The 12,051-nt window shown below is 51.3% G+C and overlaps 1 protein-coding gene across 2 annotated transcripts in view; it reads left to right on the forward strand.

Moving 5' to 3' along the window:
• The first annotated feature begins 11,566 nt into the window (after positions 1 to 11,566).
• Positions 11,567 to 12,051, forward strand: part of ANXA4 (annexin A4) — a 37,976-nt gene continuing 37,491 nt past the window's right edge. The window contains exon 1 of one of the 2 annotated variants that reach the window (XM_006119082.3): positions 11,567 to 11,730. The gene's annotated coding sequence lies outside the window, so the exon portion shown is untranslated. Of the gene's footprint in view, positions 11,731 to 11,755; positions 11,851 to 12,051 lie in introns of those variants that run through there. The other variant, XM_075910867.1, reaches the window with a different exon arrangement.

Consider the following 12,051-nt stretch of genomic DNA (forward strand, 5'->3'; position numbering starts at 1 on the left):
TCTCTCCTCAAACCCTACGCAACCAACACCCCCAGCTATCTCCGAGACACTACTGACTTCCTAAGGAAACTACAAAACATCGATAACCTCCCCAATAACACCATCCTTGCCACCATGGATGTAGAAGCACTATACACCAACATCCCACATGAAGACGGATTACAAGCAATTAGAAACACTATCCCAGAGGACACCACTGCCAACCTGATAGCAGACCTATGTAACTTTGTTCTCACCCACAATTATTTCCAGTTTGAGAACAACTTATACCTCCAGATCAGCGGCACAGCCATGGGTACACGCATGGCCCCACAGTATGCTAATATCTTTATGGCTGACCTAGAACAACGTTTCCTCAACTCCCATCCCCTTTTACCCCTTCTCTACTTACGCTACATCGATGACATCTTTATGATCTGTATGCATGGCCAAGAAACACTGGAGACATTCCACAGAGATTTCAACAACCTACACCCCACCATTAACCTTAGCCTGGACTATTCCGCACGAGAGATCCATTTCCTGGACACCACAGTACAAATCAACAATGGAAAATTAGACACCATCCTCTACAGAAAACCCACTGACTCATACAGTTACCTACATGATTCCAGCTCCCATCCAGCACACACCATACGATCCATCGTCTATAGCCAAGCCCTTCGATACAACCGCATCTGCTCTAATCCCACTGACAGAGACCAGAAGCTTCAGGATCTCTACCAAGCATTTATAAACCTCAACTACCCACCCGGAGAAATAAAAAAGCAAATTGAAAGAGCCAGACGAATACCTAGGAACCATCTACTACAAGACAGACCAAAGAAAACCAACAATAGAACACCACTTGTCATCACCTACAGCTCCCAACTTAAACCTGTCCAACACATTATCAATAAATTACAGCCTATACTGGAACAGGACACTAAACTCCAAGAAGCTCTGGGAGACAGACCCATAGTCTCCTATAGACAACCACCTAACCTCAAGATGATTCTTACCAACCACCACAGGACATACCACACTAATACCAACCCTGGTACCTTCCCTTGCAACAAACTCCATTGCCAGCTTTGTCCACATATTCACTCTGCTGACACCATTATTGGGCCTAACCAAGTGAGTTATAAGATCAAGAATCATATTCCTGCGCATCCAGAAATATAATCTATGCTATCATGTGCCGAAAGTGTCCATCTGCTATGTACATTGGGCAAACGTCTCAGACACTTCGCCAAAGAATCAATGCCCACAAAACAGACATTAGACAGGATCACAAAGAAAAAACAGTTTCTTGCCATTTCAACCAGAAAGGACACTGTCTCAATGACCTAATCACATTCATCCTACTTCAGAAGACTTTCAAATCTGCACTTGACAGGGAATCCTCTGAACTGGCATTCATGCTAAAATTCGTGGAACGAGGTGTACCGGTAGTTCGGAATAGGAAGCCTAATCCGAACTACCTACTCCGTGCCACGTGTAGCCGCGGGCACGGAGTCCGAACTAGTGGGGCTTTAAAAATGGTGGCGCCCAGCAAGATGCAAATGAAGCCCAGGAAATTCAAATCCCGGGCTTCATTTGCAACTTCGGTTGCCTACATTAACCACCCTAGTTCGAACTAGGGTGGTAGTGTAGACATACCCTGGGATAAGAGGAAGCTGTGTACCAAATTGCATGGTCCCAGCTCTTACTGTTTAGGAGGAGCTCTTGAACAAACAGGAAGATGCACAGACAGACTCACAAACTGTCTCAAAGATATAGTAGATATAGGTCATGCAGGGCCAGAGGGTAAAAAAACAATTTTAGGAAATTCATCAAACTAAAACTTTGTTAAATGGAATCAACAATTTAAAAAGAAATAAAAAATTGGAAGGCTATTGGGGAAGAGGGGGGTTTCTTCTCTAAAATAATGAAGCAAGGAATCCAAAGCCAAGAGAAAACATTACCATAAACAATAGCGACAGACTATGGAAACTGTGGAAATGCTGAGTTGTTAACCGAAAGATTTAACAAAGTCGAGTGTGTGCACCACTTTGCATGTGTCAGCTAATTACTCCGTTGACTGAATTTTGAAAATGGAGTCAACAAAACTGAAATCAACGGCGCTCATTGCTTAGTCGTCAAAGGAAGACAGTAGAAACCCCGAGAGTTAAATGAGACTGAAAAAGGGCAGTAGACCCCATACAGTCTATTAAGGACCTTGCTCTGCAGATGAAATCGACCTGCTGGGAAGCACCTCAGTATTATAGCGATGGGCACTGTAGAAAACTCTTAAGTAGCGATTTCCCTGCAAAACACATCACAGGGAGCCACCATGCACTGGCAGGGGGTGAACTAGATGGAACCTACCAGCTCTTGGCCAGTTTTGAATGTACTGAGATTATGAGCTCTCTCCAGGGCAGGGGCCGCCGCTGCTTTGTTCTGTGTTCAAACAGCGCCTAGCGCGTAATGAGGCCTTGGTTTCTGCCTAGGACTCTGAGTCGTGACTGCCATGCACACAGGATAATGTGGCTGACCCACAGAGCCTCACTGAATGCACTGAGAGAACTCCTGTTTCACTGAGATGGATACGGCTGAAGATCCTGCACTCGTTAAGTGGCCGGCAGAGAGTTAGGCACCTGGGTTGGCATCTGGGGGTTTGTCTAGACAGCGGCGCTCTTTTGGGATACGTCCAGTATCCCAAAATAGCATTTTCCGCGTCTTAACAGCACACGCGTTATTTTGAAACGCAATTGAAATAATGGGTTTGCTGTTCTGACGACCTGGCAAACCTCGTTTCATGAGGATTAAGGGACTTGTGGGAGTAGCGCTCTATTTAAAAATGTGCACTGCGTCGCTCAAATTGTGTAACTTATTTCAAGCTAGCACCATTGTGTAGATGCACCCTGGTGGAATTATTCCGTAGCAACACTCCCCCTTCACACCACTGATGTTATAAACCAGCATCGGGCAATAACCGACCTGTGGACTGGATGTGGTTCACCTGGGGGGCCACCACCACTTATTTACCTGCCTCTGCACAGGTCTGGGCGCTTGCAGCACCCATTGGCCATGGATCTCCTTTCCTGGCCAATGGGAGCTGCAGGAAGTGGTGTCCTCATCCAGGAATGGCCATCCAACCCTGGTGAACCGTCTCCATCGTATTGCCCGCCCCTGCTGTCAATGCAGCATGTCTAATGGTTAGAGCAGGGGACGGGGTGTTTGGAGACCTGGGCTCTGTTTCTAAGTCTGCCATTGACCTGCTGGGTGAGCTTGGGATGTTACTTCACCTCTCTGAGTTTCCTCTTCTGTAAAACAAGCTCCCAGCCATGTACCCATGGCCGCTGCCTAAGGCCTGGCTTTACTGCTAACTCAGATAACAGACCCCCCAAGCCTGGCCTTTGCTGCAAACCCTCAGTAGATCCTCCTCCCCTTAGGTACCTCTTCCTTAGGGACACTGGATGCCACGCTCCCTTGTACTCACAGATTGGAGCCAGTTGCACTCTTCTGCACTAACCACACATCTCAGCACAAATACCTCTGTGTCTCAGTACAAGGTTCCAGGACATGGATTTATGACAGTTCAATAGCGGGAGGCCTGTATTTCTGGGCAGGCTTCTAGAAATCATCCTCCAGTGACAAGCGCATTCAGGACTTCAGACAGTAGGTTCAAAGGCTGCTATTATATTGTTATTGAATGACTCGCTGCCAGCCCAGATACCTGCTACTATGGAGACCGCCCTAATTGGAAATGAAGGACTACAACATAACTCTGACAACCGCATCACCTGGGTGGTGTCAAATATCCCCCTTCTGAGAGCCGGCGTGTCAACGCCACTCGCCACCAGCCGTGCATGAAAAATGAAGCTGCCGTCTGTCACAATGCATGAAATTCACCCGCCATGCATAGAGCAAGCTGGGTTCTCCTTGCCCTTTCGGATCATCGGAACCATTCTGCAGCTGGAATTTAGCAAACCATGCGGGAGGCAGAACTGAGTCCAACTCACTTTTCCCAGAGTTGTGGCTGCTTTGTCTCTGCAGGGTTAGCAAGAACACAAAAGTGAGTTGTTAAGCAAAGCCAGTATATATAGCTCTGCAAATAAGCCTAGGGCATCCAGATACCATGCTGACAGTACATTATACATAATGGACATAGCACAGACAGATAGTAGACAGGGGATCCTGGTAAAAAGTATTTTGATAGAAAAGGTCTTTTACGAGGCTCTCTCTTGGATAATTTAACAGAAGCTACTGAGTACTGCTCCGATTTCCTTTCCATGATGTAAACCAGGGGTCACCAACCAGTGGATCGGGATCTATCGGTAAATCTTGGAGCCTCTTACGAGGGATCCTGACTGGTTTGGCTGGGAAGCTCTCAAGTGCTGGCTCTTCAATTGTTCCTCCACCCACTGTTGTGCTGCTCCTGCCTCTTGGGAGCCTCCTGCTTGCTGTGCAGGGTGTGGAAGGGAGAAATGGGGAAGCTGATGTCAGGGTGTCCCTCCTCCCCCCACTCCTGTACCCTGTATCCACAGAGAGAAGGGGATGGAGGGAGCTTGGAAATGCAAATCTGTCGCTCATTCTCACACACACACAGTGTCCTTCTCTCCTCTCCCGACCCAACACACACGCGGGGGTTGTTGTTACTTCTTGTTCTTCTTGCAAATTGGGTTAGTTTGGGTTTTGACTGGTCTGTCATTTCATCATTTGCATTTCTCTTTGAGCAGCGAGTTCTAAAATCCTAACCTGGCTTGGCTGGAGTCATTATCCCCGTGGTAATTGCTGCTCCTGGAGGTGGCTGGCATGTCCCTGCAGGCAGCCCCTGAGAAAGGCAGAGCAGGGAGTCTCCACATGCCGTCCTTGCCTGGAGACACCGCTCCTGCAGCTCCCAGTGATCAGTAACTGTGGCCAGTAGAAGCTGCGGGCTCAGTGCTGTAGATGGGGGGGGGGGGGGGGGGAGCACACAGTGCCATGGAGCCATTGCTGTACATGCCAGCTGCTTTCAGGAGTGGTGCAGGGCCAGGGCCAGGACAGGAGTAAGCCTGCCTTAACCACATAGCTCCAGCACCCGGAAGCCATCTCAATTAAACGCTGCCCAGCCAGAGCCTGCTTCCTGAACCTGTCCCAGCCTTGAACCTCCTCCTACACCCAACCTCCTGCCCCAGACGTGAGTCCCCCTGCACCCAAACTCCTTTCCAGAGCTGGCCCCCTGAACTCTCTCCTGGATGCCAATCCCCTGCCCTGGGCTAAACCCAGAGCCCCTCCCACACTTCAAACCCTTTGGCCCAAGACCAGAGCCTGCACCCCAACCCCCTCCCCCAGCCTGGTGAAAGTGAGGATGGGGGAGGAAGTGGGATGGAGTGAGCAGGTTGAGGCCTCGGAGAAGGGGCGGGAAGGAAGTGGCGCAAGGGTAGTTGGGTGGGAGGTAGATCTTACATTGCACTTCAGTTGAAAAAGTGACCTTGTGGTTAAAAAGGCTGGAGACCCCTGTTTAAACAGAATCTTAGCAAGTGTTCTCTTGGGCTGGATTCTCAGATTGAAGCCTGCATATCTAGCTCCATAATACAAATCGATATCAATCTAGTGTGGTTTTCTGCATGATCCAGCCATGGAAACCAGGAGAGGCAGAGGGCGTGGTTTGCAATACTTTCCCAGGGGACTGCCAAAAAACACACTGAATCTCGATTCCCCTTTCTCTTGTGTAATGCCGTTGACTTCAAAGGAACCACCTCTGATTTACACTGGGGTAAAGAAGAGACAAACAAGACTGTTGTCCCTAGACTGATCACAAGGCTTTTTAAAAAAATGCAGCATGTTTGGCTAGAGGCAATGGTATAAAACAGACAGTTCCTTTGAGGGCACTTGTAAAATCAAAATCCTTCTTGGAGCAGGAGGGACCTGTGATCAGGCATGTACACTCATTTCATTAATTGCTTCTTGTTACCTACATGGGATGGTGGGACAAAAGGAGGAAGAATATTGCATAATGTGCAAACCCAGATTGGGATGCTGACTCAGGATGAGTAATGCCTCCCTCCACACATACCCGCACTGACATTCATGGAGAAAAGGGCTACTCAGAAACAGGAAGAATAGGAGCGTCTGCTGCAGATGGGCTGTGCCCTTCTGCTCTCTGTTGTCAGGGTGGGTGAAGCACGTCTTTGCTGCGGGGGCCACATGTGGCCCATCCGAAGGCCCAGGGGACATTTTCTTTACTGTTGCCCACGTGCAGGGGGGCCAGATTCTGCTGGTTTTCGTCCAGGTAGGTTTTTTCCCGCCGGTATTACAAAAGTGACACACACGTGAAGCAACGTGCAGCGAGGGGCGGACTGATGGCACACAGCACTGACTGGGAGAGCCGGGCGCTCCCTCTGCAGCGCTGCTGCGGTTCACTCGGCTCCCTGCACGTTCTAGGTACGCAGGCGTCGTGAGCAAAAGAACCTACCGTGTCCCGGGAGACCCTCTCAGTAGCCTTGGTTGCCCTGGGCTGCTTTAGGATGAAGCTCAGCTGTGGAACCTTTCCTAGGACACTGATTCCATTGTAAATGCGTTTGCTAAAGCGACGGGGCCTAGAGAGCTTGGGACATGAGCGTCACTGAGACCCGCGGTTCCAAAGCACCCAGGGACTTAGGGGGCCCTGGAATCTGGAACCAGCTGGAGACACCGGCAGTCTGAGTGTCCGAAGGGCTCAGGGCTCCGTCAGTGGGACTTGCACATGGTCAGGGCTTCTGAAAATGAGGCACTGGGTGGTTCAGGTTGGACACCCAGAGAGCGAGTCCCCCCACATCCCTGGCTGCTTGTGGGGCCTCACTCTTCAAAACCAAGCAGAACTGACGCGTGGGGGGAGGGACTGAGGCAAGGGGGGGGCTACCCAGGACACCCGGGTTCTGTTCTCACCCCCTCCATTCTCCTGATATCTCAGCCTGGCACAGAGCTGGTGTGGGGAAGAATGGCAGAATCTGCTGGGCAGCTGCTTCTGAGCTCCAAGGAAATAGGTGCAAGGTGGACCACAAGTCCGACCCCATCTGCTTTTCCGCAATAACCACTGCGAGAGGACGCTGATCAGAGAGTAGGGGGCCTCCAGCCATCGGGAGGGGACCAGAAGCGACCCCACACATCCACGTAGGGGATTTACTCTCCTAGCTAATGGGCCTCCTGCAGAGCAGCTCCGGTGAGCAAGGAGCTGCAGAGGCGCTGGACCCACAAAGGTACCTAGGCTCCTACCTGATTCCAGTGCGTCCCAGTAACACTGTGGATCTGGCCCTACTTGCCTAAGGTTTTCCTCAGTTCCCTCATCCCCCCACCCCGCAGAACAGCCTGGCAACATCTTGGGGGAGAGCCAGAGCTTTGTGCATTTTTCCTCTAGTGCTAATCACATGTATGATGGAGCAGCCCTGCCCCTGAAAAAATGAGAAGGCTACAGAGCCAGCATGAACAGTAGCTTCCTATAGATTGAAGAGCAAAATGCAGGGGTACCAGAATAAATTCCATTGCAAACGGCTAGATGCAGGGCATCGTTACACATTAGAGCAGCACTTTCCATCTGAAAAGGGCTTCACAACGGTGAACCAATCAACCTCCCCAGCTGGAGTCTGTCCCGTGGAAGGGCGGGGGCATTAGATCGTACACAGCGTTTCCAGTAGTGGGATGACATGAACAGGTGAATCACTTATGTCAGCATGAAATAATTATTGCTTCCAATGCTGTTGGCTTGAAGGGCAGAGCCATCCAGGGCTGAAAGCAAACAGGGGGTGGATCCTCCAGCAGTGGGGGGCAGGTGCTAAAAAAATAAAAGGAAACAGCAGTCACAGAAGGAGGAGAGAGTTGGCAGCACCCCTGGAGGAGTTTAAAGGAGCCTGGGAAGAAGCAACATGTATGTGAGCAGAGAATAAGACAAGGCAGATGTGAGTGGATAGGAATGAAGGAGAAGTGGAAACAGCAGGGGTTGAGGAAATTGCCATTTCCCCAATCAAATGACAGTGTACTGCCGAGTGTGGGCCCATGCACTGCCCGGGGGTCAGATCCTTAGCTGGTGTAAATCAGCATAGCTCCAGCAGGTCCTCCAACGGGGACCGGACCTGCGAGCTTGTACTGACACTGCTCAAAGAAGGTGGGTGTTTTGCATGTTGGTGAGAGAGAGCTGGACTGGGCTGTTGTGGAATTACTCTAGATTTCCATCTGTGGGCTTGAACACCAAATCCAGTCCATTGGATTATTTGCTATTGTTGTTTTTCGCCCCTTGGAACCTTTGCAACCAGTTCTGCAAAAGGAGGAGCATTTTCAGTCTCCATTGTACACCCAAACTGTGCCTTAGCTACAATCATAGAATCATAGAATCATAGAGCTGGAAGAGACCTGAGAAGGTTATCAAGTCTAGCCCCCTGCTCTAGGCAGGACCAATTCCAACTACATGGCATGACGGGTGAACACTTTGGCCTTGTTGAAGTCAGTGGATGTTTTGCCATTTGAAAAAAAGGGGCCAGGATGTCACCAATGCAGCATATATCAGTCCCATCCACATGACAAGCAGTGTTCCCTCTCATTTTTTTCCATTCATGTGCAGAATAAATTTTATGTGCATTGAGGCATGTGTGCACCATCAGTAGAAGAAACACACGCTGCCAGCTGTGGGTGACCTGCTAATCAGCTGGGCAGCATTTAAATCTCTCCTGGGTGGCCCCCAAGTGCTCAGCTTACAGGGAACTCTGATGACACGTTGTAAGCAGGGCATAGTCAGAGGTACTGCAGAGATGGGGGCCCATAAAATGAGATAGATGGGGTGCATGAGGATACCGGGGGGGGGGTGTATGGACATAGACAGGAAGGAAATCAGTGTTGTAAGTGAGATTTGTGTCTCCATGTATCAGTGGTGCATTTGTGCCCTGTGTATAATTTTCCATCCACAAAACAGCCAGAAACTTGATGTTTTTAAACTCCAGGAATAGAGCAGGTGCTCAGCCCCTGCTGGAAAAGCGACTGCTGTGGCCCAGGCAGCGATGGAAACAATAACACGCTGGCTGTACAGACACGCTCTTTGCAGCACAGCACGCCTGCGTCCAGGCTGCCAATTTGAAGTCATGGTAACTTCCAGCAAGAGGGCTGATGGCACAGGAGAGAGACGAACAAGGTGCGGCCGCTGCACACGCTGGAAAGGAGAACCTGAGAACAGGGATTTCCCGATGAGCTGCCTCAGGGAGGGACATGGGAGCTGGGGAGCGTGAGAAAAGGGAATGACACAACACTTCAGTGAAAAAGAAAATGCTAATAAACCCGGGGATTAACGTTTTGTGCCGGGCATTTGTGCTCTTCCATTGTGTACTGTGCTTTGATACAGAGGGGAGAAGCGCTACACACAGAGGATAGTTAGCTATGTTATTTCATTATTATTTGCAGTGATTACACCCCAGGATCCCAGTTCATGGGCCGAGAGCCCACAGTGCCAAGCAGAACAAAAAGATGGGCTCTGCCCCCAAAGAGTTTACAATCAGTGCAAAGGAATGCACCTCGGGAAAACTAATCCCAGCTCCAGATGTCTAATAGTGGATGCTGAAGTAGCTGCTACCACACAAGAAGAGGGACCTGGAGTCACCATGGATAGTTCTCTGGAAACTTCAGCTCAATAAGCAGCAGCCTTCAAAAAGATTATCCAAATAGTAGGATCCACAAAGGAAAGGGGTAGAAATTCAGACAGATAACAACAGACTGTTACCGTATTGTCCCTGGAGCGCCTGCCTCTGGAGCCAGGGGTCTGGTTCTGGTCACAATCTCAGAATGGAGGTAGTGTGGTGGGACTGGAAGAAGAGCAGCAAAGAGGATCACAGCTATAGAATGGCTTTCAGAGAAGGTCAGAATAGAATCATAGAACCATAGAGCTGGAAGAGCCCTTAGAAAGCCATCAAGTCCAGCCCCCTGCTCTAGGCAGGACCAATCCCAACTAAATCAACCCAGCCAGGGCTTTGTCAAGCCGAGACTTAAACACCTCTAGGGATGGAGACTCCACTACTTCCCTAAGTAACCCATCCCAGTGCTTCACCACCCTCCTAGTGGAATAGTTTTTCCTAATATCCAACCTGGACCTCTCCCACCGCGACTTGAGACCATTGCTCCTTGTTCTGCCATCTGTCACTACTGTGAACAGCCTCTTTCCAGCCTCTTTGGAACCTCCCTTCAGGAAGTTGAAGGCTGCTATCAAGTCCCCCCTCACTCTTCGCTTCTGCAGACTAAACAGACCCAAATCCCTCAGCCTCTCCTCGTAGGTCATATGCTCCAGCCCCCTAATAATTTTGGTTGCCCTCCGCTGGCCCCTCTCCAATGCATTCACATTCTTCCTGTAATTGGGGGCCCAGAACTGGACACAATACTCGAGATGTGGCCTCACCAGAGCCGAGTAAAGAGGAATAATCACATCTCTGGATCTGCTGGCAATGCTCCTTTTACTGCAACCTAATATGCCATTAGCCTTCTTGGCTACAAGGGCCCACTGTTGACTCAAGTCCAGCTTCTCATCCACTGTAATCCCCAGGTCCTTTTCTACAGAACTGCTACTTAGCCAGTGGGTCCCCAGCCTGTAACTATGCTTGGGATTCTTCCGTCCCAAGTGCAGGACTCTACACTTGTCCTTGTTGAACCTCATCAGATTTCTTGTGGCCCAATCCTCCAATTTGTCTAAGTCACTCTGGACTCTATCCCTTCCCTCCAGTGTGTCTACCTCTCCCCCTAGCTTAGTGTCATCCGCAAACTTGCTGAGGGTGCAATCCATCCCCTCATCCAGGTCATTAATAAAGATGCTGAACAAAACCGGTCCCAGAACCGAACCTTGGGGCACTCCGCTAGAAACTGACCGCTATCCTGACATCAAGCCGTTGGTCGCGACCCGCTGGGCCTGACCTAGTAAAAACACTAGGGCTGTAAAAAGAGCAGACTGCAGGGGGATTTAATGGAGGTTTATAATGCCGGAAATGGTTTGAGAAAAGTGTGTGTGTGTGTGGGGGGGGGGGCTATGGTTTGAGAAAAGTGTGTGTGTGTGGGGGGGCTATTATTCACCCTTTGCTTCAATAGGGAACTCAGGGTCACCCAATGAAATTACTAAGCAGCAGGTTTAATACAAACAGGGGGAAGGACTTTCTCAGGACATACTGTCTGTTAACCCGTGGCACTCAGGGCCATGGATGTTAGCCCAGAAGGGTAACTGGGTTAGAAAAGGGTTAACTTTGGGGGTGGAATAGGGCTGTTAATGGCTCTTAGCCAACATGGTCAGGGATGCAGCCCCATTCTGACTGCCAGACGCTGGAGAGGAAGATCGCTCCCCAAAGACAGGAAATTGGGCGACATGGCCTTGGGTCTCAAGTGGGCAACCCTTGCCTTTTAAGAGAGCGGCTGCCAGGAGCCACCCGCGGAGAGCCAGCACTGGGCGAGGGGAGCCAGGGCAGGATTCTCCGTTCACTTGGGCCTGCTGGACTCGGTGCCTGCACCTGAAGTTAGCGCGGGCGGGGCGAGTGTCCTTGGGGCTCCCGCCCCTCCCCGCGCTCGGGCGAGGAGAAAGGGAAGGCGGGGAAGTGCCTGGCTCCTGGCCGGGATACGTGGAGCCAGGGACGGGCTATTTCCACAGGGCCCGGGAAAGGGGCCAATGTATCCCCGCCTCCCGCCCCCGACACAGGGCGCGTCCTGCCCTGACGAGCCGAGCCAGCAGCGCTCTCGCGATTAGTCTCCTTCCCCGTCACACGAGCGGAAGCCTCGGCCTCTGGGCAGCGGGTGAGTGGCCCCTTTTCCGCAAATCCCCTCGCTGGGGAGGGGTGAGGAGCCGCTTTCCAAACCCCACCGCGCAGCGCGGGGAGGGGGGCGCCGCGAGCCTAGGTCCCAGGAGCCTCGGTGGTACGCGCTCCCAAGGGGCGCACAGCAGAGCCTGGTGGCGCACGGCTGGGCGGAGAGGGGGGCGCGCAACCTGGCCTGGGGGCGCACGGCTGGGCGGGGAGGGGGGCGCGCAGCCTGGCCTGGGGGCGCACGGCTGGGCGGAGAGTGGTGCGCGCAACCTGGCCTGGGGGCGCACGGCTGGGCGGAGAGGGGGGCGCGCAA

This window comes from Pelodiscus sinensis, chromosome 28 (genome assembly GCF_049634645.1).
Source record: "Pelodiscus sinensis isolate JC-2024 chromosome 28, ASM4963464v1, whole genome shotgun sequence".
NCBI lineage: Eukaryota > Metazoa > Chordata > Testudines > Trionychidae > Pelodiscus > Pelodiscus sinensis.